The 25,648-nt window shown below is 35.2% G+C and overlaps 2 long non-coding RNA genes across 2 annotated transcripts in view; one reads left to right on the plus strand and one right to left on the minus strand.

Moving 5' to 3' along the window:
- Nucleotides 1-25,648, plus strand: part of LOC119871429 — a 35,002-nt gene continuing 9,354 nt past the window's right edge. The window contains exons 1-2 of the long non-coding RNA XR_005357704.1: nucleotides 1-102; nucleotides 14,370-14,513. This is a non-coding gene — a long non-coding RNA (uncharacterized LOC119871429). The remainder of the gene's footprint in view (nucleotides 103-14,369; nucleotides 14,514-25,648) is intronic.
- The window catches only part of LOC111095422, a 46,954-nt gene continuing 44,941 nt past the window's right edge, over nucleotides 23,636-25,648 (minus strand). The window contains exon 4 of the long non-coding RNA XR_005357703.1: nucleotides 23,636-24,068. This is a non-coding gene — a long non-coding RNA (uncharacterized LOC111095422). The remainder of the gene's footprint in view (nucleotides 24,069-25,648) is intronic.

Consider the following 25,648-nt stretch of genomic DNA (forward strand, 5'->3'; position numbering starts at 1 on the left):
TTTTAGTTTTGAGAGGAGAAACAGGAAGAATTGTGAAAGAAAAAGAACCCCACAATAATTTGGATACATTCTTTTCAGAACCTAAGAGTTCAATGAATCAATGTAAGTTTCTAATAATAGTCTATATTTTAACTTATTTGTTGGTTCTATATTAATTTGAAAGAGCAGCATTCTGGGAAAATTACACCCTAAGTACAATAATGAAATTTTATTTTTCCTAGAAGTTGACTCTGTGTGTGTGTGTGTGTGTGTGTGCATACATGCATGTGCATTGGAAATATGAAGGGGAGAGAGAAATCTGACTTACTAATTAAATCCATAAAGTTATGGTAACTGAGCTTTAATCTATTTCCATTGTCCCATCATGGTGAGGCAGGTCTAGGTATAAGGAAAAGAATTAATGTTTGAGGAGGAAAGTTGCCTATCCAAGTAAGCCTAATACAAACAACTATACCTTGATATGCTAGCTAACTGGGGATACTCAAAGAACTTATATATTGCATCTTCTTATTCATTTATTCATTCACTCATTTGTGTTCATTTATTTTACACGTATTTATTGAGTATCTACAACTTACCAGGAGCTAATATGATACTAGGAGTACACTGGGAATAAAACAGACATGGTTCTATTCTTCATGGAATTACAATCTGATTGGGATTGGGGTGCTGGATGTGTGATCAGTAGGAAATAATCAAATACCAAAATATATTCTCCTTCAGGAAAACATACAGAAAGTATGTGACAAGCATAAGATAGCCAGAGGATGTCTAGAAAAGCTTTCCTAAGGCAATGACATTTGAAAGAAGACTGGAAAGATGAGTAGAAGTTAATCAGCTCTACAGACAAAGGCATTCAGGGAGGAAAGAATGGCATTTCAAAAATTCTGGGGAAGAAGGGAGCATGGTTCCTTTAAGGAACTGAAATTTGGACAATTTAATGGGATGAAGAGAAGAAGACTTGCACACTATGATGCTATAGGGCTTGACAGTGACCAGATTTGGTCCTTAATGCTAAGGGAAGTTATTTATTAAAGTATTAAATGAAGGCACAGCAGGATGGTTAGATCTGCAATGCCCCTGGGATTTCAGGGTGGAAGATGGACTAGAGCAACCCAAGAGTAGATGTGCATGACTATTAGCAGGGAACTATCATAAACAAGGAAAAAATGATAGGAGGTCAGTCTAGATGTGGTGAAACAGATAAGTTTTATAAGATATTTTGGGGACAACATATCAGGCACTGGGGTGAGATAGTAAAATTTGAAGGTCTACCAGTTTACTTCAGGGGGGTATTTGTATTATATTGAGTTGGAAGGGCTTTTAAATTGTCCATGGAGATTCAAAACACTAATTGGATGTGTATAATTGGAAATGTTGAATATATCTTGGGCTAGAGGTTTACATTTAGGAATCAACATCATATATAAGTGACATCTGAAAGTTTGTAAGAGTTAGCTAAAAACATGTAGAAACTGGAAAGAAAATTATAATAGTAGTTTGAGAAACAGAAAGAAGAATGCCTAAAAATGCCTAAAGGAGATTAGAAAGAAGAGGCAAAAAAGGTAAAAAAAAAAAAAAAAAAAAAAAGAAGAGAACAAAAGGGATAGTAAATCTTTTAATTGTAATGATATGGAAAGCTACTGAGACAAAGATGGAAAATGTTCCTTTAGAGGAACATGGAATGTCACAAAGTTATTGGAGTCTGATAAGAGCAATTCTAGTGGTATGGCAGGCATGGAAGGATGGCTATCTTGGGTGCAGGAGTAAATGGAATGTGAGGATGGGAGAGGGGGTGAAGATAATGCTCTAGTGGGAGACAGGAGTGGGAAGATAAAAAAAGGCCCCTTACCCCCACCTCCGTGTGGCCCATCCACGATGGGTAATAGTTGAGCATGTTGAAATGCTGATGGAGAAGGAACCAGTTGAGAAGGAAATTTTGAATATAGGAAACATAAAAATAGAGAAAATATAAAAAGTATTGAATAGGGAAAAACAGTAGAAGTCACTGGGATCCCCTTAATCCAATCAAGTATTTAACTTGAAATTGGAGTGCAATTTCAGCATGGCTTTTTCTACCTCTGCTTTGGCCCATATTGTAGGGTGTAGATTTCTAGGGATACTGACTGTTTTGTAGGACCTTGCTATTTAGTATGACTTCATTTTCAACTCTCAATCAGCTTGAGATTACAGATAACTCAGCTCTGCCTTTTTTGGTGACTTTATGTTTACTTTTTAGCATCTTGCTCTTTCCTGGCTAAAAATGCATTGGGACAGGGAGGGAGAGCACTGCATTTGGCATAACTTCCTTACACCTTCCTTCTCAAGATTTTGGCTCATTGACTTATGAATGATTGGCCAGCAGCAAACTCCAACTTTTGCCTCCCTTCCCCCAGGAGATTGTCAAATCTTGCCTTGCTCTGCTGCATCTTTGCTTTATTTCTATGAGTGGTTTATCAGCTTCTGGCTCTATGCTACACATTAGCAAATATCCTGAGCAGAAAAGCTCACATTTCTCGGGTTCCCTTTTCTCCAAGATCTTGGCCTCTCAAATGCTAGTTTCTTTAGCAATTCTGCAATGTATTCAAGCAAATGATGCATTTTATCCAACTCTTCTGATTATTTCTGGTGGAACATGGCTTTGCTATAAGTGATTGTATTATAACCCAACATGGCAATGTTGTGCTTCATCTAACTTTAAATATAATGAGTAATTCAATAAAAATCTCAAAAGTTATGCTCAAAACGTTCTTTACTTTACACAGGTATATCATGATAATTGTGATTCATTGACAGTTCTGATTTTGCATGGAAACCTTTAAAATTGTTAGCATTAGTGCCTACCATAGAAGCAAAGTTCTTTTAATGAAAACACCCTTTTCCTCTTAGGGGTAGTGCATAGTTTTGTAAAGATTGATAAATAAGAACTAATGTTTTGGGTTCAATTAATGATTTTCCGGCCATGGATTTAAGAATGGTCTCTGAAGAGGGAAAGCATGTATTCCTCGTTCCAGCGATTTCAGGTGTGGAGAGGTGGCAGGCAGAGCTTTTAAAGCTAACAATTTTTTAAAAAATATTTATTGTTTTTGACAAAGAAGATTTTATTTTGGAAAACTTTTAGAATGAAATAACGGAACAAGTTCTTTTTTAACATGCTGCAGTTTATTCTATAAGAATTTACTGTTCTAAAGGAATATGGGTGGTAGTTAAACAGCATCATTCCTGTGTAAAGTTGGATTGAAATTTTACTTCACCTGGTGAGAAAGAAGAACTCAATAGATGGCATGTTGTTAAATCGTGGTCCTATTAACATTCTCCACCTTCCATTGCCCTATGTCTGTGACTGGACAGACCCTCCCTGGTGCACTATGGATCTGAATACATACTGATTCAAGGCCTTGTCTTCTAAAATTCTGTATTTCCCCTCCAAGTTTCCACTAGAAATCAAGAACAAATTTATTTTGACACCAGAAGATAGCTAAGCATTTGTGTCTTTACAATATTCTAAGAACATATTTTAGGGCACCAGACAGAATATCATTTTTTTTTTTTTACCTGCTTAAATAACCTTGAACAGATCTTTCTTTAGCAAGTCAGATTGGTTAAATCTCTCACAAAGTTTGAATAATTTGGCTCTTAACTTCTTGTTGTGTACAGCTTTAGGGTTAAAGGAAGGGGAATCAAGTATAGCAGTGATAATATGTTTCTTTTGAATATGGAAATGATATTTAGATTCTTTGGAAATTACAATTTTGGTGCTTGTGAAGATGTGTCTATGTAGGCTGGTGTTAGGCATGCTATAATGTCAATCAGAAGGACTTTAGAGCATGAAGATTTTGATATTTACTAGCCAGATTCTTGGACAAGTTTCTTAATTACTAAACTATATAAAAATGGATTATTAAAATAATGATACTATCCTTAAAGAGACTTCCTAAAATGCAAATAAAAGAAAATGTGAAAGCTCTTTATGACAACAAAATACATGTTAAAATTGACCATAATTAATAATTAGTAGTAAGAAAAACATCAAAGGTACAAACTTCCAATGATAAAGTAAATAAGTCATGGGGATGTAATGTGTAGCATCATGACTATATAGTTAATATAAATTAACTGTATTATATATTATAACTCTATATTTGACAGTTGCTAAGAGAGTAGATTTTAAAAGTTCTTATCACAAGAAAAAGAAATTTGCAACTCTTCGTGGGAATGGATGTTACCATGGTGATTATTCACAACATATACATATACTGAATTGTTACAGTATACACCTGAAACTAATATAATGTTATATATCAATCATATTTCATTAAAACTGTTTCAAATAAATAAAGAGATTAACTTAAATCTGTATTTAAAGAACTTGGTAGGGCAGCCTGGGTGGCTCAGCGGTTTAGTGCTGCCTTCAGCCTAAGGCCTGATCCTGGAGACCCGGCATCAAGTCCCACGTCAGGCTCCCTGCATGGAGCCTGCTTCTTCCTCTGCCTGTGTCTCTGCCTCTCTCTCTTTCTCTCTCTCTGTGTCTCTCATGAATAAATAAATAATAACAATTTTAAAAAAAGAAAGAACATGGTAAATTCCAAACTACAATCTAATACTGCTTTGAGTAAATAATGAAATTTAAATGGAGAAACTGGAATTTAAAAAATATTATTACTTATTAAACTCAACACCAAAGAAGCAAACAATCCAATCATGAAAAGGGGAAAAGACATGAAGAGAAATCTCACAGAGGAAGACATAGACATGGCCAACATGCACATGAGAAAATGCTCCGCATCACTGGCCATCAGGGAAATACAAATCCAAACCACAATGAGATCCCACCTCACACCAGTGAGAATGGGGAAAATTAACAAGGCAGGAAACCACAAATGTTGGAGAGGATGTGGAGAAAAGGGAACCCTCTTGCACTGTTGGTGGGAATGTGAACTGGTGCAGCCACTCTGGAAAACTGTGTGGAGGTTCCTCAAAGAGTTAAAAATAGACCTGCCCTACAACCCAGCAACTGCACTACTGGGGATTTACCCCAAAGATACAGATGCAGTGAAACGCCGGACACCTGCACCCCAATGTTTATAGCAGCAATGTCCACAATAGCCAAACTGTGGAAGGAGCCTCGGTGTCCATCGAAAGATGAATGGATAAAGAAGATGTGGTTTATGTATACAATGGAATATTCCTCAGCCTTTAGAAACGACAAATACCCACCATTTGCTTCAACGTGGATGGAACTGGAGGGTATTATGCTGAGTGAAGTAAGTCAGTCGGAGAAGGACAAACATTATATGCTCTCATTCATTTGGGGAATATAAAAAATAGTGAAAGGGAATAAAGGGGAAAGGAGAAAAATGAGTGGGAAATATCAGGGAGGGAGACAGAATATGAGAGACTCCTAACTCTGGGAAACGAACAAAGGGTGGTGGAAGGGGAGGTGGGCGGGGGGTGGGTGTGACTGGGCGACGGGCACTGAGGGGGGCACTTGACGGGGTGAGCACTGGGTGTTATTCTGTATGTTAGTAAATTGAATACCAATAAAAAATAAATTTATTATAAAAAATATTATTTCCTTAAGTTCTTACTGGTATAAAATTCATTGTGGATCTTGTTTTTATCATCACTTTTAAGTACAAAATTAGATTTGTCATAGTGTAGAAGTACTTCCAAAATTTTAATTTGCTCATAATCAGAAGCCTCTGGCTGGCTTAGTCATAGAGTGTTTGATTCTTGATCTCGAGCTTGTGAGTTCAAGCCCCATGTTGGGTGTAGAAATTACTTTAAGAAAATAAAATCATTAAAATTAAATAAAAATAAATCGATAACCAGTCATTCAGTTTATTTAACATGCATGAAAACTTTGGCTTCCAAATAGTTGTGAATTCTATAGAAAGTGCAACATGGATAATCTGAAGAAAGGTATTAGTGTTGTGTGTGCAGTGTCATCATTTTGGTTAAATTCTCATTGCAAACTGAGTTAACATTTGTAAAGCAATTATTCTGCATAAAGCTCTGGCTGAGGTTTGGTTCAGAGTTTCTCTCTTGGTCTTAATTCTCCAAACCAATCATGCTTTAAACTACTTAATAGATACTGCGGTGCATCATATTTTTTTCCAAAACACATCCATGGGGTATTGCATAAAATATAGTGTAAGGAAAGTATGCTTTTAAGGATATACATAAGATAAGAAAAGAAACCAAGAAATCAGATGCTCTTGGGGAAACCAAATAATAAAATAAGGATATCTAGCCAAATGCACAAAGGTATATTATGCAGGTGCTTCCATACTTACAGCGTGAAAATGTTTCTATGCATTTTAAGATAAAAGCAAGGGTATTTTAGGAATAAGAAAAGAGCAGTTGACTTTCCCCTGTTAATAGAGCTACTTAAGGATAACTTAACTTCCTTGAAAAACCTTCTGAGTCATGCTTCCCTGGCCTTCCTGGGTCACTCAGATGTTAATCCCAGCCTGATGGCCTTTCATAATGATGTGTGAAGAAGGGCCATGCTTCCCAGCAGGCAGAGACCGAACAAAATGTGCTTTGCCTTCCTTTGACACTTGTTTTGTGAAAATATAGTTGAGAGGCTTTGGGTTTTTCTTTTTTTTCCCCTCTTCTCTTCTCCATGTCCAATTCAAGAGGTAGATAAGTGGCAGGATTAGCTGAGAGCAGGCAGCAGAAAGCTGTAGAAAATATGTTAATGTTTGTGCACTCACACATAAGATCAATATTATACAGATTCCCAGGAATTAACAAAGACAGTAACTGGAAGAGCCTTCCCTTAGTTCCAGCCCAACAGAAATGCAGCAGCAACTCTGCGCATTGTGAGTATTGGTCTGTGATTGTATTAGAATTTTTATAGGTTTTCCTTTCATCTCATGTGCTTTTTAATTCCTTGACTAAAAAATTTCCCAATCTCTCATTATTATCTTTGGGATAACACATCTAAGGAGTTATCCCAGTATCTGACTGTTATTTTTGGGATAACATATCCAGTTGAGTTTTCTGGGGGTCCAGTGTGACAGGGAAGTCCCATGTTTTAATGTTCTCCCTGTTTCTTTTGCTGTTGGTTTCCCTGCTTCTACGCTCTGTGGGTTTAGACTCTGGCACAGATCCAGCCTGGTTCTGAGCATCAGTATTAAAGATTGGATTTGTCTGAGGAAGTTGTTAATCCTATTGAGTTAGTTAACATTTTTGAATACTTATGAAACTGCAAAACACCTGGGAAAAAATCCTCAATATTTTGTCACAAAATACCAGAACTTAAGAAAATAATACAATAAAAGGTACACAGTGCATATATTGATATGAACCCAATTTAAAGGGTATTTATTATATCCCTACAAACTAATAAAGTGTTTAAGAGAAAAAGACAGACCAAGATGCATAATCCTTGTTTTTACATATACATAGTGTAATACAGATGCAAATAAATAGCTAGTTACATGCGAATTATTTTTGTTATGATGGATTAATAATCACACAGAGGAGAAAGAAATTATTTTGATCAGGAAAATAAAAAAATTTCAGAGGAAACGTAACATTTGAATGGAGATTTACATAGTTTCAGCTGATAGAATTGAGATTAGGAGAGCAGGTTGTCTAACATAAAGGAAAAAATATGAAAAAAGTAAAAAATAAATGATCAAAGAATTGAGAATCATCCATGTGTTTCATTTTTTCATTTAACAAGTATTACTGAACATTTGCAAATACTGTTGAATAGCATGGGCCTTACTTTAAAGGGATTACAGCCTAGCGTTGAGTAGAATCAAGTAAATGAAGAACTGTAATTGTGATGAACACTATGAAAAATATTGTGACTATATTTTTATAGGTTCTTACTTAGTCAACTCAGGGTGGAGGAGCAATAAGAACAATATATCTTATTGTTTCCCTTAGATATAAAAAATTGTTTATATTTCACCATATTTATGTCATCCTTTGCTGAGTTTTTGAAAGTAAAATATTTATTTACTATTTTGCTTTTTTTAGTTTAATAGACACCTCTAAAATGTCAAGAAGTTTTCTACATAATCTTAAAAATCATTATGAAAACTAAGAAAGTACCAATATTTCCATAATATATAATTCCTAGTCATATTCATTCTTCTCAAATTGTTTTTTTAAATGGTAAAAGGTTGTGTGTTTTTTTAAACAGACCAAAGTCAAGGCCATGCATTGCATTGATCTGTTTTAATCTATAATATTGACCCCTTCCTGGGTGCACCTGCATGTGAATGCACAGGTGACACTGATTTGGGCAATAGTCTACCTTCTGGATGTCTAAACAATTTCCTTTTCATATATTTAACTTGTTTTCCTTTACCTTGAACTTTATGTAAATTTAAAATTAAATCTACAGAATGAGTAAGATTCACTCCATGGATAATTTTGTCTATTGTATCATTTCAAAAGGCATGTAATGCATAATGTTTTTTTTTTATTATCAGTTGTTTTAAGCTTGATTTCCGGATTATCAGACAGCTGGCAAGATGTCTTCAAAAAGAGGTTATAAATGTATCCAAACCCAGGAAGTAAACTGGGATAATACCTCAACTTGCCAAAAATCCAGTTACCGATAGAGTTGTAGGGTCCAATGATTATACACAGTTACCAATTATACCATTACAGTGAAAAATTGTGGTTTTCTATTACTCAGGAATTTTTGTTCGCTGGTAATTTTTAAAGAGGTCCTTTTCAATATCAATTGGGGATATTTGGTGAACGTGAAACACAAGTTTTACTGACAAGGCATCACAAATGCCTATTTTTCCATCTGTAATTACAAATCTTTAAATGAGTAGTTGGGTTCCCAATTCATTTGATGAAACAGTTTTAAACTATGACCAAAAGGAAGAACAAGAAGTAGAAAATAATTTTTCAGACAGAAGGAACAGTATTTCGGAGTCTAGACTTAAAAAGTATATAGCGCATAAATGTAAACAGCAGAATGAAGTAAGAATTGGAAAAGGAAAGTAAAATCATGCCAGAAGAGATGAGGTCCTAATTGTGGCTTTACAGTCGATGGTGAGGATTTTGGTCTCCATTTCTATGTAATTATGAAGTCATTCAGAGATTTTAAGCAGCAGAGCAAGATGTGCAAATATGTACGTTTTTACATAGCTCCACTTTTTTTCTTTCTCTGTCTCTATTTTTTAGATTGTGGCATATCATACATGGAGTAAAGTGCACAAATCTAAGTGCACAGCTTGATGGATTTTCTCATCTAAATACATTCATGTAACCACCACCCAGGCCTAGATATAAAACATTTCCAGCACCCCAGGAGATTCCATCATGTTCTTTACCAGTCCGTAGTCCATTGACAGTCAGCCTTGAGGTGGACCCCAATGAATCCTGCCTCTAGTATCCATATCCTTGTCTAGTTCCCTTGCACAAAAATAGATTTATTATTATTATTATTTTATTGCAGATAAGATGATGTGCTGTCTTTGAGACTAGGTTCATCAACAACATTAGGTCTTCTTTCTTGTTTTTCTGGGATTATGCATTCAAGGAAGCCAGCTGCCCGATCATGTGGACACTCAAGCAGTTCTATAAGGGAGGTCTACATGATGAAGAACTGAGGTCTCCAAAGTGATAGCCATATGAGCAAATCTTCTTGGAAACACATCCCCTAGCACTAGGTCAACCTTCAGATGACAGCCTTGCTTGCTAGCATGGCTACCACCTCTTAAGACCACCCCAAGTTAAAACCACCCTGCTCCACAATTTATGACCCATATAAACAATGTGAAATAAGTGTTGATTGTTGTTTTAAGCTATGAAGTTTTGAGATAATTTGTTATACAGTGATAGATAACTAATTACAATCTCCCAGAGTTTATCACCTAGATTGACTACCTGCTCTGGTCTGCCCAGAAGTGAGAGTTTCCTTGGATGTGAGATTCTAGTACAAAAATGAGGAATAATCTTGGAAAACCTGGATGAGTTGGTAGATTCTAATCACGAATTCCATACTCACAGATCAGATTTTTCTGTTAACTTTCTATCAACAGAATCATGTAGAATCTACTTTCTCCTCAACTTTATTGAGGAATAATTGATAATAATAATTGTATATATTTGAAGTGTATGACATGATGATATTTAGACATTTACACTGTGGAGTAATTACCAAGATCAAGATAATTAACATATCCATCACCTCACAGAGTTAACTTTTTGTGTGTTTGTGATGAGACTACTTAAGATGTACTCTCAGAGATATTCAAGTATATAGAACCATGTTGTTAACTAGGTCACTCTGCTTTACGTTACATCTTCCGAACTTATTTTTCTCAAACCTGAAAATTTATGCACTCGTAGCTGCCCATTGTCCCTTTCCCCAACTCCTTGCAACCACCATTCTTTTATCTCTGTTTCTATGAATTTGGCCTTGCAAATAACAGGATTACCTTATTTTTTTAGAACTGAATAATATCTGTATCTATCTATCTATCTATCTATCTATCTATCTATCTATCTATCATCTATCTTTCTATCTACCTACAAGTATTTATCACATTTTCCTTATTCATTCTTCCAGTGAAGCACAGTTAAGTTGTTTCTATATCTTGGCTATTGTGAACAATGCTGCAATGAACATGGGAGCTCCTTGAAATAAATTCACTTCCATTGGATATATACCCAGAAGTGGGATTGATGCATCATATGGTAGTTCTATTTCTAACTTTTTGAGGAACCTCCATACTGTTTTCCATAGTGATCTGCACTTCCCTGACGATTAATGATGCTAAGCACATTTTCATCTAGCTTACGTGTGCTGATTGCATTATTAGGATACCTTAGTATGTGATAAGTCTTTTTTATCTTGTTTCTTTCAAAATTCAAATTTTTTTTATTTGAGAGTTTGATTATAACATGTCTCAGTGCAGATCTTTTGGGCTGTATCTCTCCCTAGATTTGGGAAGTTCACAACCATTATTTGTCTGAATAAGTTTCCTATCCTTTTTTTCTCTCTTCTAAGACTCAATAATGCAAATATTGTTTGGCTTAATGAATTCCATAATTTGCATAAGCTTTCTTCACTTTTTAAAAATTCTTATTTCTTCTCTTTCCTTCAATTGGATAATATGAAGAGATCTGTCTTCAAGTTTGCAGATTATTTCTTCTGTTTGATTGAGCCCGATGTTGAAACTCGATTGCATTTTTATTTATTCATTGTATTCTTCAGATACAGAATTTCTATTTGTTTCTTACTTATGATTTTTCTCTATGTTGGACTTACCATTTTTTTATGGTTTGTTTTTCTGAGTTCATTGAATTATCTATATTCTGTTGAATCTCATGAGCTTCCTTAAAATGCTTTTTTGAATTCTTTTTCAGATAACTCAGGTAGCTTGATCTTCATTTCATTGGAGTCAGATACTGGAAAATTATTTCTTTAGATGGTGCCATGTTTTGTTGCTTTTTTGTGTGTTTTTGATAGCTTTGTGTTGATGTCCTCACATTTGAGGAAGTGGTCATCTCTTCCAGTCTTTTGTACTGGCTTTTGTGGGAAAAGATTTTACCCTAAGGGTGGTTGTAGAACATTGGGTGGGTAGGGTGCACTATCTCTGGTTCCCAGAAAGGCATAGTGGTGATAGTCTCCATGCAGCTCCATCACCTGAGGGCAACATCAGTGAAAACTGTGGGGGGTCCTCTCTGGTCAAAACTGCAGAGATCCTGTTTGTGGCACTGGTAACTAAGACTATTAGGGTCCTTGGAGGCAAAAGCTGCTGGGGTCTTCTTGTTCTCCCTTTTTGCCTGTGGGAAGAACTTATAGCCAAGGGATCCTTTTTTTGTCACCAATTTTGGTATATTGGCACTTAGAGCAGCAGTTGATCTGGGGTTCTGGGATAAGATGCATCTGGAACTATTGTAGCACCTGGATCTTGGGCATAAGTACACTTGCTGTGATGGTGGTGCTGATATTTTAGGTATGGTTGGCATAGCTCTCCCATGGAACCATGATCTGGGTCTCTGGGGTTTGCCACAGTGACTCAGGCCCTGGGAGTGTGGGGGAAGAGCAGTGGTATGAACCTTAGGTTGACAGGGTGCAGGATTGGCTTGAGCCCAGAGACAGGTTCAGTAGCAGCATGCCTTGGAGATGGTGGATGAAAGTCCTGACATTGCACAATTACAAACAGCAGTAGCTCAGGTGTTGTTATGCTAGGTTTGAACCCCAACTCAGGACACAAAGGGTGGGTTGCCAAACAGTGTTAGTTCTGGCCCTGTATATCATGAGGTGCTATAGTGTCTTGATTTCAGAGAGCAGAGCAGAGCAATTAATGGGGTCCCTGGAGGTCAGTCTCACCACAGTGACAGCTCCAGTCCTAGGAAAGAGACAGAGTGACAGGGGCTTCAGGCTGCTTTATCAGCTGGGTTCAATGTTGGTAAAGACTGTGGGATCCTCAGTAGCAAGTTTACAAAAGTGTATGGTAGTGATGCTTGGTAGTGTTTCTTCTACTCTCCTTTCCCTTTGGGGTGAAATATCTCTGAAGGTATCTCTCTTGGCTCCAAGCTTCTCTGGACCAGGGGATAGGGCGTTACAGGTAAAATGCTTCCTATATTTTTCTATGTAACTGTCCTTGGATTTTCATCTCCCTGTGTTTTTGTTGCTTCTTCATTGGAGTCCAGAGCTTTCCTAGGGCTAGTTTCCTCATTTTACAGTTGTTTATTTTCTTTTTTTGAGAAAACAAGCTTTGGGACCTCCTAACCCCCCCACCCCATCTTCTTGATATCACTGCACAAGAGCAGTATTTACTTTTGTTCAGATGTTTTTTGCTCAATATAATGTTTTTTGAGATAGATTCATGTTCCTGGGTGTGAATAATTTGTTCCTTTTTATTGCCAAATGTATTTCAATATATGGATATATAACATTTAAAAAAATTCATTCTACCACTGGTGGACACTTGTTTTAATTTTTCCAATTTGGGGACATTATGAATAAAACTGCTATTTCCTGTAAAACTAGGACAATCTTGTCATTTCATGTTATTATACACTCATTGCCTTTAGGAATATATAAAGAAGTAACATTGATGGGTCATATGGAAGAAGTTTGTTTAGTTTTTAGTAGATTATGCCAAATAAATCTTCAAAGTTTTTTTTATCATATTATGGTTCTACCCAATATATTTCCATTCTAGTTGCTTCACATTCTCACAACCACTGGGTATTACATCATTTTGGTTTAAGTCATTTGTGTGGATGTGTAGTGGTATTTTGTAGCTTTAATTTGTGTTTTAATAGTGAGTATTGATGTTTCATAGCCTTGCCATTTAGATACCCCTTTTTTGATATATATGTTCAAATCTTTTGCCCCTTTTACTTTCCATTTTTATCTATATCTTGTAGATTTGACATTTTTTAAGGAAACCTTTATATAATTAAGATATGAGTCATTGACTCATATATGTATTGAATTAACATTTCTCAGTGAGAGATTTGCATTTCTAATCTCTTAATGCTGCCTGCTATTTAGCAGAAGTGATTAATTTAATAAAATGTAATTTATTTATCTTTTGGTTTTATGTCTGGTGTTTCTGTACCCTGTTTAAGAAAATTTGCCCACTCCAAAGTAATGAAGATAGTATCCTGTGTTTTATTCTAAAAGCTTTATAATTTAACATATCAAACTAAGCACTATGATCTATTTCAAATTAACTTTTGTATAAGGCATAAAGTGAGTTCATATTCATGTTTCTCTACAATATCCAATTGGTCCAATGTCACTTTTTAAAAAAAGACTTTATTTATTTATTCATGAGAGACACACAGACAGAGGCAGAAACACAGGCAGAGGGAGAAGCAGGCTCCCTGCAGGGACCTTGATGCAAGACTAATTCCAGGACCCCAGAATCACAACCTGAGCCAAAGGCAGATGCTCAACAACTGAGTCCCCCATGGGTCTCCAAGTGTCACTTTTTGAAAGACAACTCTATGCCCTATGGATTTTAGTTGTATGTTTTCATAATCAGATAACCATATAGAAGTGGGTTTTTATGCATTGAATAGATCCTGGGACAGAAAAAGAGGCATTAGTGGAAAAACTGGCAATTCTTCAATAAAATCTGGAGTTTAGTTAATAGCAATGCACCAATGTTGGCTTCTTAGTTTGACAAATGTATTCATGGGAATGTAAGATGTTAACATTAAAGGAAAATGAGTGAAGGCATATGGAAGCTTTCAGTAATATTTTTGCAAATTCTTTTTATATTAGAAATTAAGACACTGTGCTATCAATATCAGTGTAAAGGAGGAAAAATAACCAAATAAGGAGACCCACTGCTTAAAAATAAACTATTTACTCTGGAATAATTTCAAGGCTGTCAGATTCTTCTTTTCACTTGTAGGAGTCATGAGTCTCCAGATAAGTACTCCCAGCTGGAGAGACCGTATGGAACTATGAGATAGAGAGACGACATGAGCAAGAAGGGAAGAGATACTTAACAATCCCATAATCTATGCTTAGCCCAGCCTTCAAGTCATCCTTCTATGTAAGTAGACTCAGAATTCCAGACTACTGAGGCTACTGCTGATATAATGTAGAAGAGAAATCTCTAGCTGAGCCTAGTCAACTTATAGAATTATAAAAGCAACTTTTTAAGCCACTGATTTTGGGGTGGTTTATTATGCCACAATAACTAACCAAGATAAAAACTCTAATGAACAACAAGGCCAGAGGTGGGGCCATTGATCATGGAAGTTAAGAAAGAAGATATCAGTAACTGGGGAAAACAAAAGGAAACCAAATAGGGGTGCCTGGTTGGCACAATTAAGTATCTGACTGTTCATCTCAAGTCAGGTCTTGATCTTAGAGTTGTGAGTTCAAGCCTTGGGTTGGGCTTGTTAATTTAAATAAATAAATAAAAACCAAATAATCTACTATAATGCTCTGAGGGATAAATTGTATTTTTAGGAGGTACAAGAAGAAAAAAGAATAATGAATAAACACCTCTACTAGACCTGGGGGGATTCACATATCAGGTTTTCCCTCCTTAATAAAATAAATATGACAAAACATGATAAAACTTGTAGCCACATATTGAACAGTAAGCAGTGTATGACTGCTTCTTGGGAGAAGGAAAACAAACATGGTAAACCTTGTGATTGCTCCAGATTTCTTCTCAGAGATAACTTCTGAATCATGGTACAGAGACAAGGAGCTGAGACAGAGCCAATGGCCTTGCTAAGTTGAATAGATAGAGATCAAAGTTTAGGAAAACTGCCTTAGAATTTGCAGGGCAGAACACTGAAAAGTAGCGCACCCTGTGGAGAAAGCCTCAGGAATCAAAACGGGTTCCCCTGACTCTTTAGCTGAACACCTATCCACACACACATGGGTAAAGCCTCATAAAGGAAAAAAGATACAGGAACTCATAAATGTGAACAATTCCCAGTCTTCAGCAGAGTTGAGAAAAGCTTGAAATCCAGCTAGTGTGGAGACCACTTTGAACATTTTTCAAAGAGCAATTAGTAGAACCACAAGAAGGGTTGATCCTTATTAATAAGGCTAATTTATTCCCAAATAAAGGCTGCTGTAGGTCTGTCCTGCAAAAGCCTAAAAATAAGCCTACAAAAGCAAACTTCAGAACTCTGTAACAAAGAAAAACAAGATTTAAACACTCAAAACTCTTTAAAGGAAGAAAACAAAATCCAACACCCCAAAATGTAATAATCAAAATAGTCCACATATAATAAAAACATTAAGTGCATTTGGATACAGATTTAGTCAATAAAAACTGCCAGAAATAATAGAGATGATAAAATCAGCAGACTAAGGTGTTAAAGAATATGTTTTAAGTATGCTCAATATGTTTAAGATATTTTGGGAGCAGAGTGAGGGGCGAAAAGAACACATGGACAAAAGAACTGAAAGGAACTTCTAGAGATAAAAAATATAATATCTAAAAATGCAAGATTCAGTTGGTAGAATTATAAGTAGATTAGTCATTGTGGAAGAAAATATCAGTGAACTAGAATACACAGTAAAATAAACTATCCAAAGTGAAGATAAAACAAAACAAAACAGAACCTTATTACTGACCTCAGGGCACATAACAACTAGTCTAGCATGGGTGACCTAGCATAATTATAAATGTCTGGGAATTTCAGCTCAAAACAGGACAATTCTGATGAGCTATTTCACCTCCAGACTCTCTGTGGGGGTCAGGGGAAGTTATCAAGTCTATATCACATCTGATTTCTTTATCTGCCCAATCTCCTTCTTCTTCCTCCATCACAGGTGTTAATGCTATGGGTACTCCCTTATAAACTTTAAATTCTGTCTCAGAGGCCACTTCTTAGAGAACTTAAAATGTATAACAATCATTGAAAATATGTCAAAGTGGTATATAGCTAATAAGCTAATATTTGAGACAGAATGGAATGCAAGAACATACACAATTTTTAAAAGGCAGGAAAAATATGAAAAGGAAAATACACATGGGAGAAACAGAAGAGATTTAGAATATGGTTAATTTAACCCACTAATATTAAAACAATTTTATTACACAAATAATCTAATTGGTCTACTTTAAGCAGAGGGTTTATTTTGTTATTGTTCTCATTTTTTTGTTTTGTTTTATTATTTTTTTTTCTGGCTTAAGATTACAGCCATTTATTTACTCATGATTCTGTGGGTGAGCAGTTTGGGCTGGGTTCACTAGGCAATTCTTCTATTGGCCTTGCCTGGGATCATTCATGAGGATGTTAGTCATCTGATGGCTTTTGTTGGTAATTTAAACTTTAGTTTGTTAATACACAGTGAGATATTGGTTTCTGGAGTGGAATCCAGTGATTCACCATTTACATACAACACCCAGTGCTTATCACAAGTACCCTCTTGAATACCCATCACGTATCTAGCCCATTCCCCATCCACTTCCTCCATCAATCCTCAGTTTTTTTTTCTATCTTTAAGAGTCCCTTATGGTTTGTTTCCCCTCTCTCCTTTTTTCTTTCCCCCCCTTCCCATATGTTTATATGTTTTCTTTCTTAAATTCCACAGATGGGTGAGATCATATGGTATTTGTCTTTCTTTGACTGACTTATTTCACTTAGCATAATACACACTCTAGCTCCATCCATGTCATTGCTAATGGAAAGGTTTAATTTTTGATGGCTAAGTAATATTCCATTGTGTGTGTGTGCGTGCACATGTGTGTGCATCACAGATTCTTTATCTATTCATCAGGCAATGGACATTTGGGTTCTCTCCATAGTTTGGTTAAAGCAGAGGTTTAAATACAAAGATATCAATCATTATAAAGAAAATAGAAATTTTAAAGTAATCATTGTAAAAATATATCTATATATAATTTTATATATATAAATTTATATATTCACATTCCACGCTAATCACAATAAATCAGCAGTGGCTACATTAATTTCAGGATAAGTGTACTTCATGGCAAATAATATTTCCAAGGATGAAGGGAATCACTTCAAAATGATGAGAAAATCAATTCATCAATTAGAAAAACAGTTCTAACTGGGTTATACACTTAACTGCATAGCCTCAAAATATGTGAAGTAAAAATGAGCAGAATTGAAAGTAAAAATAGGCAAGTCTACAATAAGAGTTTTCAGCACTCATGGCTTAGCAATTAATGAACAATTACAGAGAAAATCTTTAGGGATGGGGGAGATTTATGAAAAGGTATCAACTATATATATATATATATATATATATTTATTTATTTATTTATTTATTTATTTATTTATAGATTTTATTTATTCATGAGAGACACAGAGAAAGAGGCAGAGACATATAGGTAGAAGGAAAGCAGGTTCCCTGCAGGGAGCCCAATGCAGGACTCGATCCTAAGACCCCAGTATCACACCCTGAGCTGAAGGCAGATGCTCAACCACTAAGCCACCCAGGTGCCCCTGTTCTAATATATTTTATAGAATATTTCACACAACTCAACAAAATGGAAATTCTTTTAACTGCACATAGAGCAACCACCAAGATAGACCATATGATGATGATCCATAAAACAAATCTCAGTGCATTTGTAAAAGTAGAAGTCATTCAGAATATGTTAAATAACAATTGGAATTAAGCTGGAAATCAATAACAGAATGCAAAATTGCTGACTATTGGAGAATTTATAACGCCCACTTCTATACAACTCATAGATAATAGAGAAAAATTACAACAGAAAATAGAAAATATTTTGAACTGAGTAGAGATGGCAAGAAAATATATCAAAATCTGTGTGATAATAATGAAGTAGAAATTTGAGGGAGATTTATCTTTGAACATTATAACTAAAAAAGAGAAAAAATAAAATAAAAATCTAAACTTTTGCCTTAATCCACAAAGAAGAAGAAGGAAGAGGAGGAAGAAAAGAGAAGGGCAAGGAGAGGGAGAATGAAGGAACTGAAAAAAAAGAGTGAATTCAATCCCAAGTAATACAGAGAGGAAGTAATAAATATGATGAGGAGATTAAAATTAGAAAGTGGCAAAATGAAATATGGAAAACAGTTTTAAAAACTCAAACCAATTGTAGATTGTATTAGAAGGTTAAAATACAAGGAAAATAGTCTGATTATCAAGGCAAAGCAAAAAGGCAAAGGAAGCATAATTTCTAATATCAACAATGAAATAGGACTATCACTAAGGGATTATCATGAGCAACTTTAAGCCAGTTTAATGACTATCTTAGATTGGCAAATTTGTTCAGGAATGCAGCTTACCAAAACTGACTCAAAATAGAGTACCTATCTCTTAATAGAATCAATTTATTTTTAATTAATGATAATTTTGGGGTCAGATAAGTTCACTGCTAATTTTGACCAAGCATTTAATGAGAGATAATACCAATTCTACAAACTCATGCTGAAATTCAGAAGATGGTAGCACTTACCAAATCATTTTGTACAGCCAACATTACTCCAATATCAAAACCAGATAATGGCATCAAAAAGAAAGAAATCTACAGTCTAATTAATATCCCTTATGATCATAGATGCAAAAACATTTTTCCTATTTTTAGCATCAAATTTAAAAATATATTGAAATGATAACATAGTTAAAGGAAGTAGAATCTGTCCCAGGAATGTAAAGTTTAACAAGTGCACTAAGGAGAGGAGAAAAAAAGCATACATCCTAGGAAAAATGAAGTAAAACTGTCTTTGTTGGTAGACAATATTATCAAGTATGCAGAAATATGCTACAATTCTACAAGCAGCTAAAAGAATGATTTTAGTAAGATTATTTGACACAAAATCAAGATGTAAAATTAATTGTATTACTGAATACTAGCAATGAAAATTGGTTATCAATTTTTTAAAGTTATGATTTTTAATAGCATGAAGCATGAAATAGTTTTTAAAAAGTACATGCAAGAATGGAAATGGAGAATTACAAAACAATGCCAAGAGAAAATGAAAAGACTTATAATGGAGAAGTATGCCATATAGATTGGAAGATTCAGTATTAAGCTTTCAATTAGACCACTCAACGTAGGTGGGAATGAAATTGGTACAATGACTTTGGAAATTGGTTTGGCAATATCTTAAAAAGTTAAGCATTTATAAATATTTACATGCTTAGGCATTTGTCCAAGAGTAATGAAAACATGTCCACACAGATACTTGTATACAAATGTTTATTAGAAGCGTTATTCAGAATGGCCAAAAACAGGAATCAGCCTATCCATCAAAACACAAATAGATAAACTCTGATATATTCATGCAATAGAATAAGAAAGACTCAATAAATGATACACGCAAAAACATGAATGAATCTCAAACTAGTGTGCTGAGTTAAAGATAATAAAGAGGGGTGCCTGGGTGGCTCAGTCTGGTAAGCATCTACCTTCAGCTCAGGTCATGATCCTTGAGTCCTGGGATCAAGTTCCGCATCAGGCTCCCTCTCCCTCTGCCCCCACCCCCAGCTCATGCTTTCTCTCTCTGTCTCTCCCTCTCTATGCTCTCTATCAAATAAATAAATAACAATCTTTTTTTTTTTTTAAGAAGATATCATAGGAAACATACTGTATACTTCTGCTTGAATAGAACCCTAGAAAAGATAGAAAGGAGAACAGATGTTGTTGATGCCTGGTTGGATTAGTGACCTCCTGGCAATAGGCTCTCAGGAACATTCTATGGTGATGAGTTTATTCTATATTGTTTTTGTGATAGCTGTGTGCATGTATGCACATAGGTATATACATCTGTGAAAACTCATCAGGATGTATACCTAAAATGGGTGCATTTTATAGTACATACATTATATCTTAAAATGTAATTAAAATATAGACTATAAAAAGTAGCTTGGAATACAGGGTCTGGATGGAGAGTGAGAAGAACCATTGGAAGAAATATTTGGAATTACATGTAAATTAAGATAATGGAGGGTCTTGAATCTTAATTTTACATTTGGAGATTTTATTTTGCTTTTCATGCTGTCATAATATCAAATCCTCACATTTAGTATCAGACTCTCAACTTTGTGAATCATTTTACTCATGTATCACATAAGTAGACATCTAAAAGACTTACTTAAAAATATAGGTATATACTAAGAGATTTTACAAGGACAGATAAATTTGGCATGATAATTGAGACTGATTGTCTGAGGAATTGACCTCTGTTTGGAAATCTACTCCCAAAACTATTACAACAAAGTCGGGGGACGCCTGGGTGGCTCAGCAGTTGAGCGTCTGCCTTTGGCTCAGAGCCTGATCCTGGAGACCTGGGATCGAGTCTCACATTGGCATCCCTGCATGGAGCCTGCTTCTCCCTCTGCCTATGTCTCTGCCTCTCTCTCTCTCTCTCTCTGTGTCTCTCATAAATAAACAAATAGAATTAAAAAAAAAGAAAAAACAAAGTTGGTGAGCATAGTATAAAATAGATTTTAGTATTCTGAATAGAGTATATCTATACTGGAGTGATAAATCCTTTTCTTCTACATTTAGAAATATATATATATATATAAAATATTATGTATATTATATATATATATATTCTATAGCCTTTACTGTGGGTGATAATGGACAAGCAATGAACTCTCTTTTTTAATTTATGATGATCATTCTCCGCCCTGAATTCTAAAGGGTGGCATAACTTAATAGTTTAAAAACCATTTTAAGTAAAATATATATTAATTTTATTAATTATCTTAGTAATAGTATACTTAATTACTTATGTTCCCCTTATTATAGCTTCAATTTTAGAGATAAGGAAACTATGCTTCCAAAAGGACAAGACACGAACAAAAGGGGAACAAGACATGAACAGAACTGATGTTTATTGAATATTTATTATCAGTCACCATTAAGATGTAGAATCTCTATCTGCTGTCTGAGTTAATCCACATAACATTCTTGAGGGATAAGAAATAAATGTCTCTTAATAGCTGACGAAACAGAGACAGAAGCACATGTCCAGGCTAGCACAGAATTGGTAAAGTACAGAGCAAGTGACTGAATCCAGAAGTCTGTCTTCAAAAATCTGTATGCTTCACTAATCACATACCTTATGAGAAAATTTAAAGAAAATATATCTTGAGTCCATCCATTGCAAATTTAGTTTTCTTCATTATGCATCTGCTGGTCAAACTTGATATTTCCCAACCTACTGTTCATTTCAAATTAGTTTTATAAACAAATTTTAATTAATTCTCAAGCTTGCAGATTGTTATCCATTTTATATGAGCACAGTAAATTAATGATTAATTTTATAGGGAATATGATTCAAACCAAATTCAATATTGGTGATTTTTAAATGTTTAATTTGAAATCTATTCTTTTCTATATAATTTACAGATTTTTGTAGAAACTACAGTCATAGGAACATTTTCTGACACAATTGTCCTATTTTTTAAATTTAACTTTTGACAATTGACTATAGTTTTATATTTTGGAATGTGTCTGTTTTGACTATTGGCACATAGCATGTTCTTTCTGCAGATGTCAACATTGACTTTTCTCATGTTAGAGGTATAATGGTTTCCTTCTGAGAGTCCACAACTTGAAATTCACTGCTGAGGGTCAGAGAGTCATGACTCCAAATTTATAGCTTCAGGTTCCCATAGGATGTAATCAAAGTGTCTCATATGAAGGCAGTTTTTAAAATTTATGCTCAGAATGAGTAAGTTTATAACAAGGCAGCACAAAGTAGTCTTAAAAAAGTACAGTTACACCTAAAAATTTTTGTGGGAATCCACCTGCAATTAACAAGGTCATGTTTTTTTCCACAATGCTTCATTCTACAATGGAGAATCAAGGGTGCAAACAAAGCCTTATGGAAGGAGCTTGTAATGAGGCTCTTCAATTTATACTCTCTTTTTAAGAATAAAGTGGTGGAGCTGGCCTTTGCCCACTAAAGTATTTCATTTAAATAGATTTTGATCTCTAAGTCATTGAAATGCTCTTAATTTTTAAAACAAAGTGTAAGGCTAATTAAATAATATTTAGGAATGTATTTTTCCGAGATTAGATTTGTTCTCATTTCAATAAGCTGACAATGCCAGGACACCTGGGGGTGGCTCAGTGGTTGACTGTCTGCCTTTGACTCAGGTCGTGATCCTGGGTCAGATCCCAGGGTCAGTGATCAGTCCTGCAGCAGGCTCCCCGCAGGGAGCCTGCTTCTCCCTCTGTCTGTGTCTCTGCTTCTCTCTCTCTCTCTTATGAATAAATAAATAAAATCTTTAAAAAGATTTTTTATTCCTAGAGGAGAAAACAATTTCAGGCACTGTGGACCTGATACTTTTGAAATAATTTCTAATGAATTTGTGCATTGCACAAGTCTTAAAATTACTTTTTTCTTCCTTTTCAGTCTTACCTTTCATGAAATTGCAGAGTTAAAAAAATACATATTAAGCCTTAAAACAAGTGAAAAACCTCACTAATTTATCTAAAAGTTACCCAGATTTGGGCAAGACTTGTGTCATCTCATAGAGTTTTGTTTTTGTGTGCTTGTCTTCACAATGGTTCTGATCTTACAAATTAAATTAATTGCAGATGTTAATGGACCCAAGTATGTTGTCTAGTGAGAATTTATACTTTTGCAAATTTTGCCTGAAGAGGGCAGTGCTTCACCAATGGAAGGAATCTTTAAGAATAAAATTTTGGAGACTGCAGTGACCCTTGGAAAAGAACCAATTATAATTGACTCTGTACTTGGCATAACTGAACAAATAGACTTTTTACTTACTAGCAATATAGTAATGTAAAACTATATTGCTAACTATATTACTATTGTTAGGTTGTTAACATGTCACCTTTACCTATCTTGGCCTTGTTGATAATTTCAGAAAATAAATCCTTGCAATTTTAGACACTTAAAAACATTATTACAGGAACGTATATCTTAAACACATTATTCTTGTAGAGGCATGACAAAAGCTACTGTGTTTACCAGCTGAGGACAGAAATCCTTGGTGAAAGAATGGTCTTTATTAGGAAAACTCCTTAATGAATCCCTCAAAGGTCCTAGGTGAGATCAGATGAAGTGGGTATGGAAGAGAGGTAGAGGATATGGTTAAACTTTCTGTAAAAGGAAGAAAACAAACAGAACTGGGGATGCTGAGGGTACCTAGAGTCAAGAGACAGTCTGCATTCTAATTAGTTGAAATGACTGAAATGATTCAAAGTTTAGAGTTCTATAATTTATTTTTAAATTATCCACTTATAGCCTGGTAAGGTATGGCTCCCACGGTCAAGCATTTCCACAAAATCCTTTTGTTCTCAGTTGCCTTGGTGCTTGCCATTTTGGCTGAAGTAGGGATATTGACAGACCAATCAGTTTTGTGTGTTTCATTTGGTGAATAAATGAACAAAAGAAGAAATGAATCCATGATTAGTTACACTTATATACATTCTTGGAGACCACTGTTCATAATTGTACACCTTATGTTCTAATGCAGAGACCACTCAGGCCCTTGAGATGCCTAGACTGGTTCACATCTCCACTAAATAGTCCTGGAATGTTGGGCTTCTGTCTTCCCTTAGGTTTGCCTTTTGCAGTTTTCCATCTTGATTTTTCTGCGGGGCTGACAAGTGTACTTTTACCTCCAGCTGTTATATCCATAGCATCAACTGAAAAAAAAAAGCCATTGTCAAAATATATTAGATTACTTTCTTTGTTATCTTACTGAGGTCTGTGGCCCAGAAGACAGTCTTTCAGATTGCTCTGAAGAACTGTTCCAAGCTCCAAGCTCCAAGCATATAGAGGACTCTATGCAGAAAGGGGAAGGGGTGTACCTGCTTGCAAGCCGTGCTCTCCAAGGTACAATGTCATGTCACGAGGCATAATTTGTTCAGTTGAAGAAATGAAGGTTTGCTGATTTACACAGAGGTATGAGAAAGTCCCTTAGATCATCCTAATACATTATGTTTCTGTCCTATCTGATTATTCCAAAGTATTGCCTACATGCTTCTACTTGGCTGATTTTCTTGCTTTTGATGCCTCCTTGAGGTCACTTGAAATGGTCATAGAAGGCTGATGTCAATCACCTCCTATAATGCTCTATTTTAGGGCACACTAGACTGTGTCTCATTTTCTTCAGGGAACTGAAATTGCTGGTGTGAGCTGAGAACCATAGATAGTGAAAGTCATTACAGGTTGTCTAAAAATCTACTACAGTGGTGAGAGGCTGTGTGATTCTATAAATAATTTTCATAAACTTCTGCATCAGTCCTAGATTTCAGGTGCTCAACTGGCTGCTTGTTTCTCTTTTGTGGTCTTCCAGATATGTTCTTGATAGTTGAGTTTACTAAATAAGTAGGAAAAGATTCTATTTGAGGAGACTTTGGAATGATGAAGTTAGGAAGAGGAAGAAAAAAGTTTTTGGTATAAAAGACTGGGGAGGGAAGAAGTCTTGGAAAATGAAGATAATGGCAATGCTCTACATAAATAGAAAATAAGTATCAATAGTGATATGTATACTAGTATAAAATTTGCTTCAGATTAGAAGTATTGTAGAAAGAGCCATATGAATGCAATGAAAAGAAATATGAATGCCATCCTGTACCCCAGCTAATATATACAGGATTACTTAATGGATGTTGAGAAATGTGTTCTCCTGAAAATGACACTTTGATGTGTGTGTGTGTGTGTTGGTTTTTTTTTTTTTTTTTTTTTTTTTTTTTTTTTTTTTTTTTTGCTTAACGATATATCACTGCCAAAATGAATGTTAAAGTGGAGTAAATTCAGTAAAAGTGAGCAGAACAACACATTAACATAAGTCTTAAAAATAGTTCTGTGTGTGGGAGAGAAGATGGTTTCTCTAAACTTCATTAAGCCAATTGTTGAGAAGACATCTGGAATCTGATACTAGGGAAGGCCAAGCAATACATGTGAATAGCTATTTTGTGTTAAAATGCAGCAGTTTAAGTCGGATTTGTCTGAACAAAATGCATCTTTTAGTATTTGCTCATGGGATTGCCTTGGCTTGCCCTAAGGTCCTTGGTGTGGGAAGAGAGCATGAGAGCCAGGAGATGAAGAGTAGGAGTTTAGTCTCCACACCAGAACAGAGAGACAAGTAAGTGATGGGCAGTCTGAGGCCTGCTCCTCAGACTAGATCAGTCTAGATCTGATTTACACATATGAGCAATTTTATTTTTTCTTCCAGTATTATAAACTTAATGAGGGTAACAATCGTACATTTTCTGTATCC

The sequence above is a fragment of the Canis lupus genome, chromosome 4 (genome assembly GCF_011100685.1).
Source record: "Canis lupus familiaris isolate Mischka breed German Shepherd chromosome 4, alternate assembly UU_Cfam_GSD_1.0, whole genome shotgun sequence".
NCBI classification, from domain to species: Eukaryota; Metazoa; Chordata; class Mammalia; order Carnivora; family Canidae; genus Canis; species Canis lupus.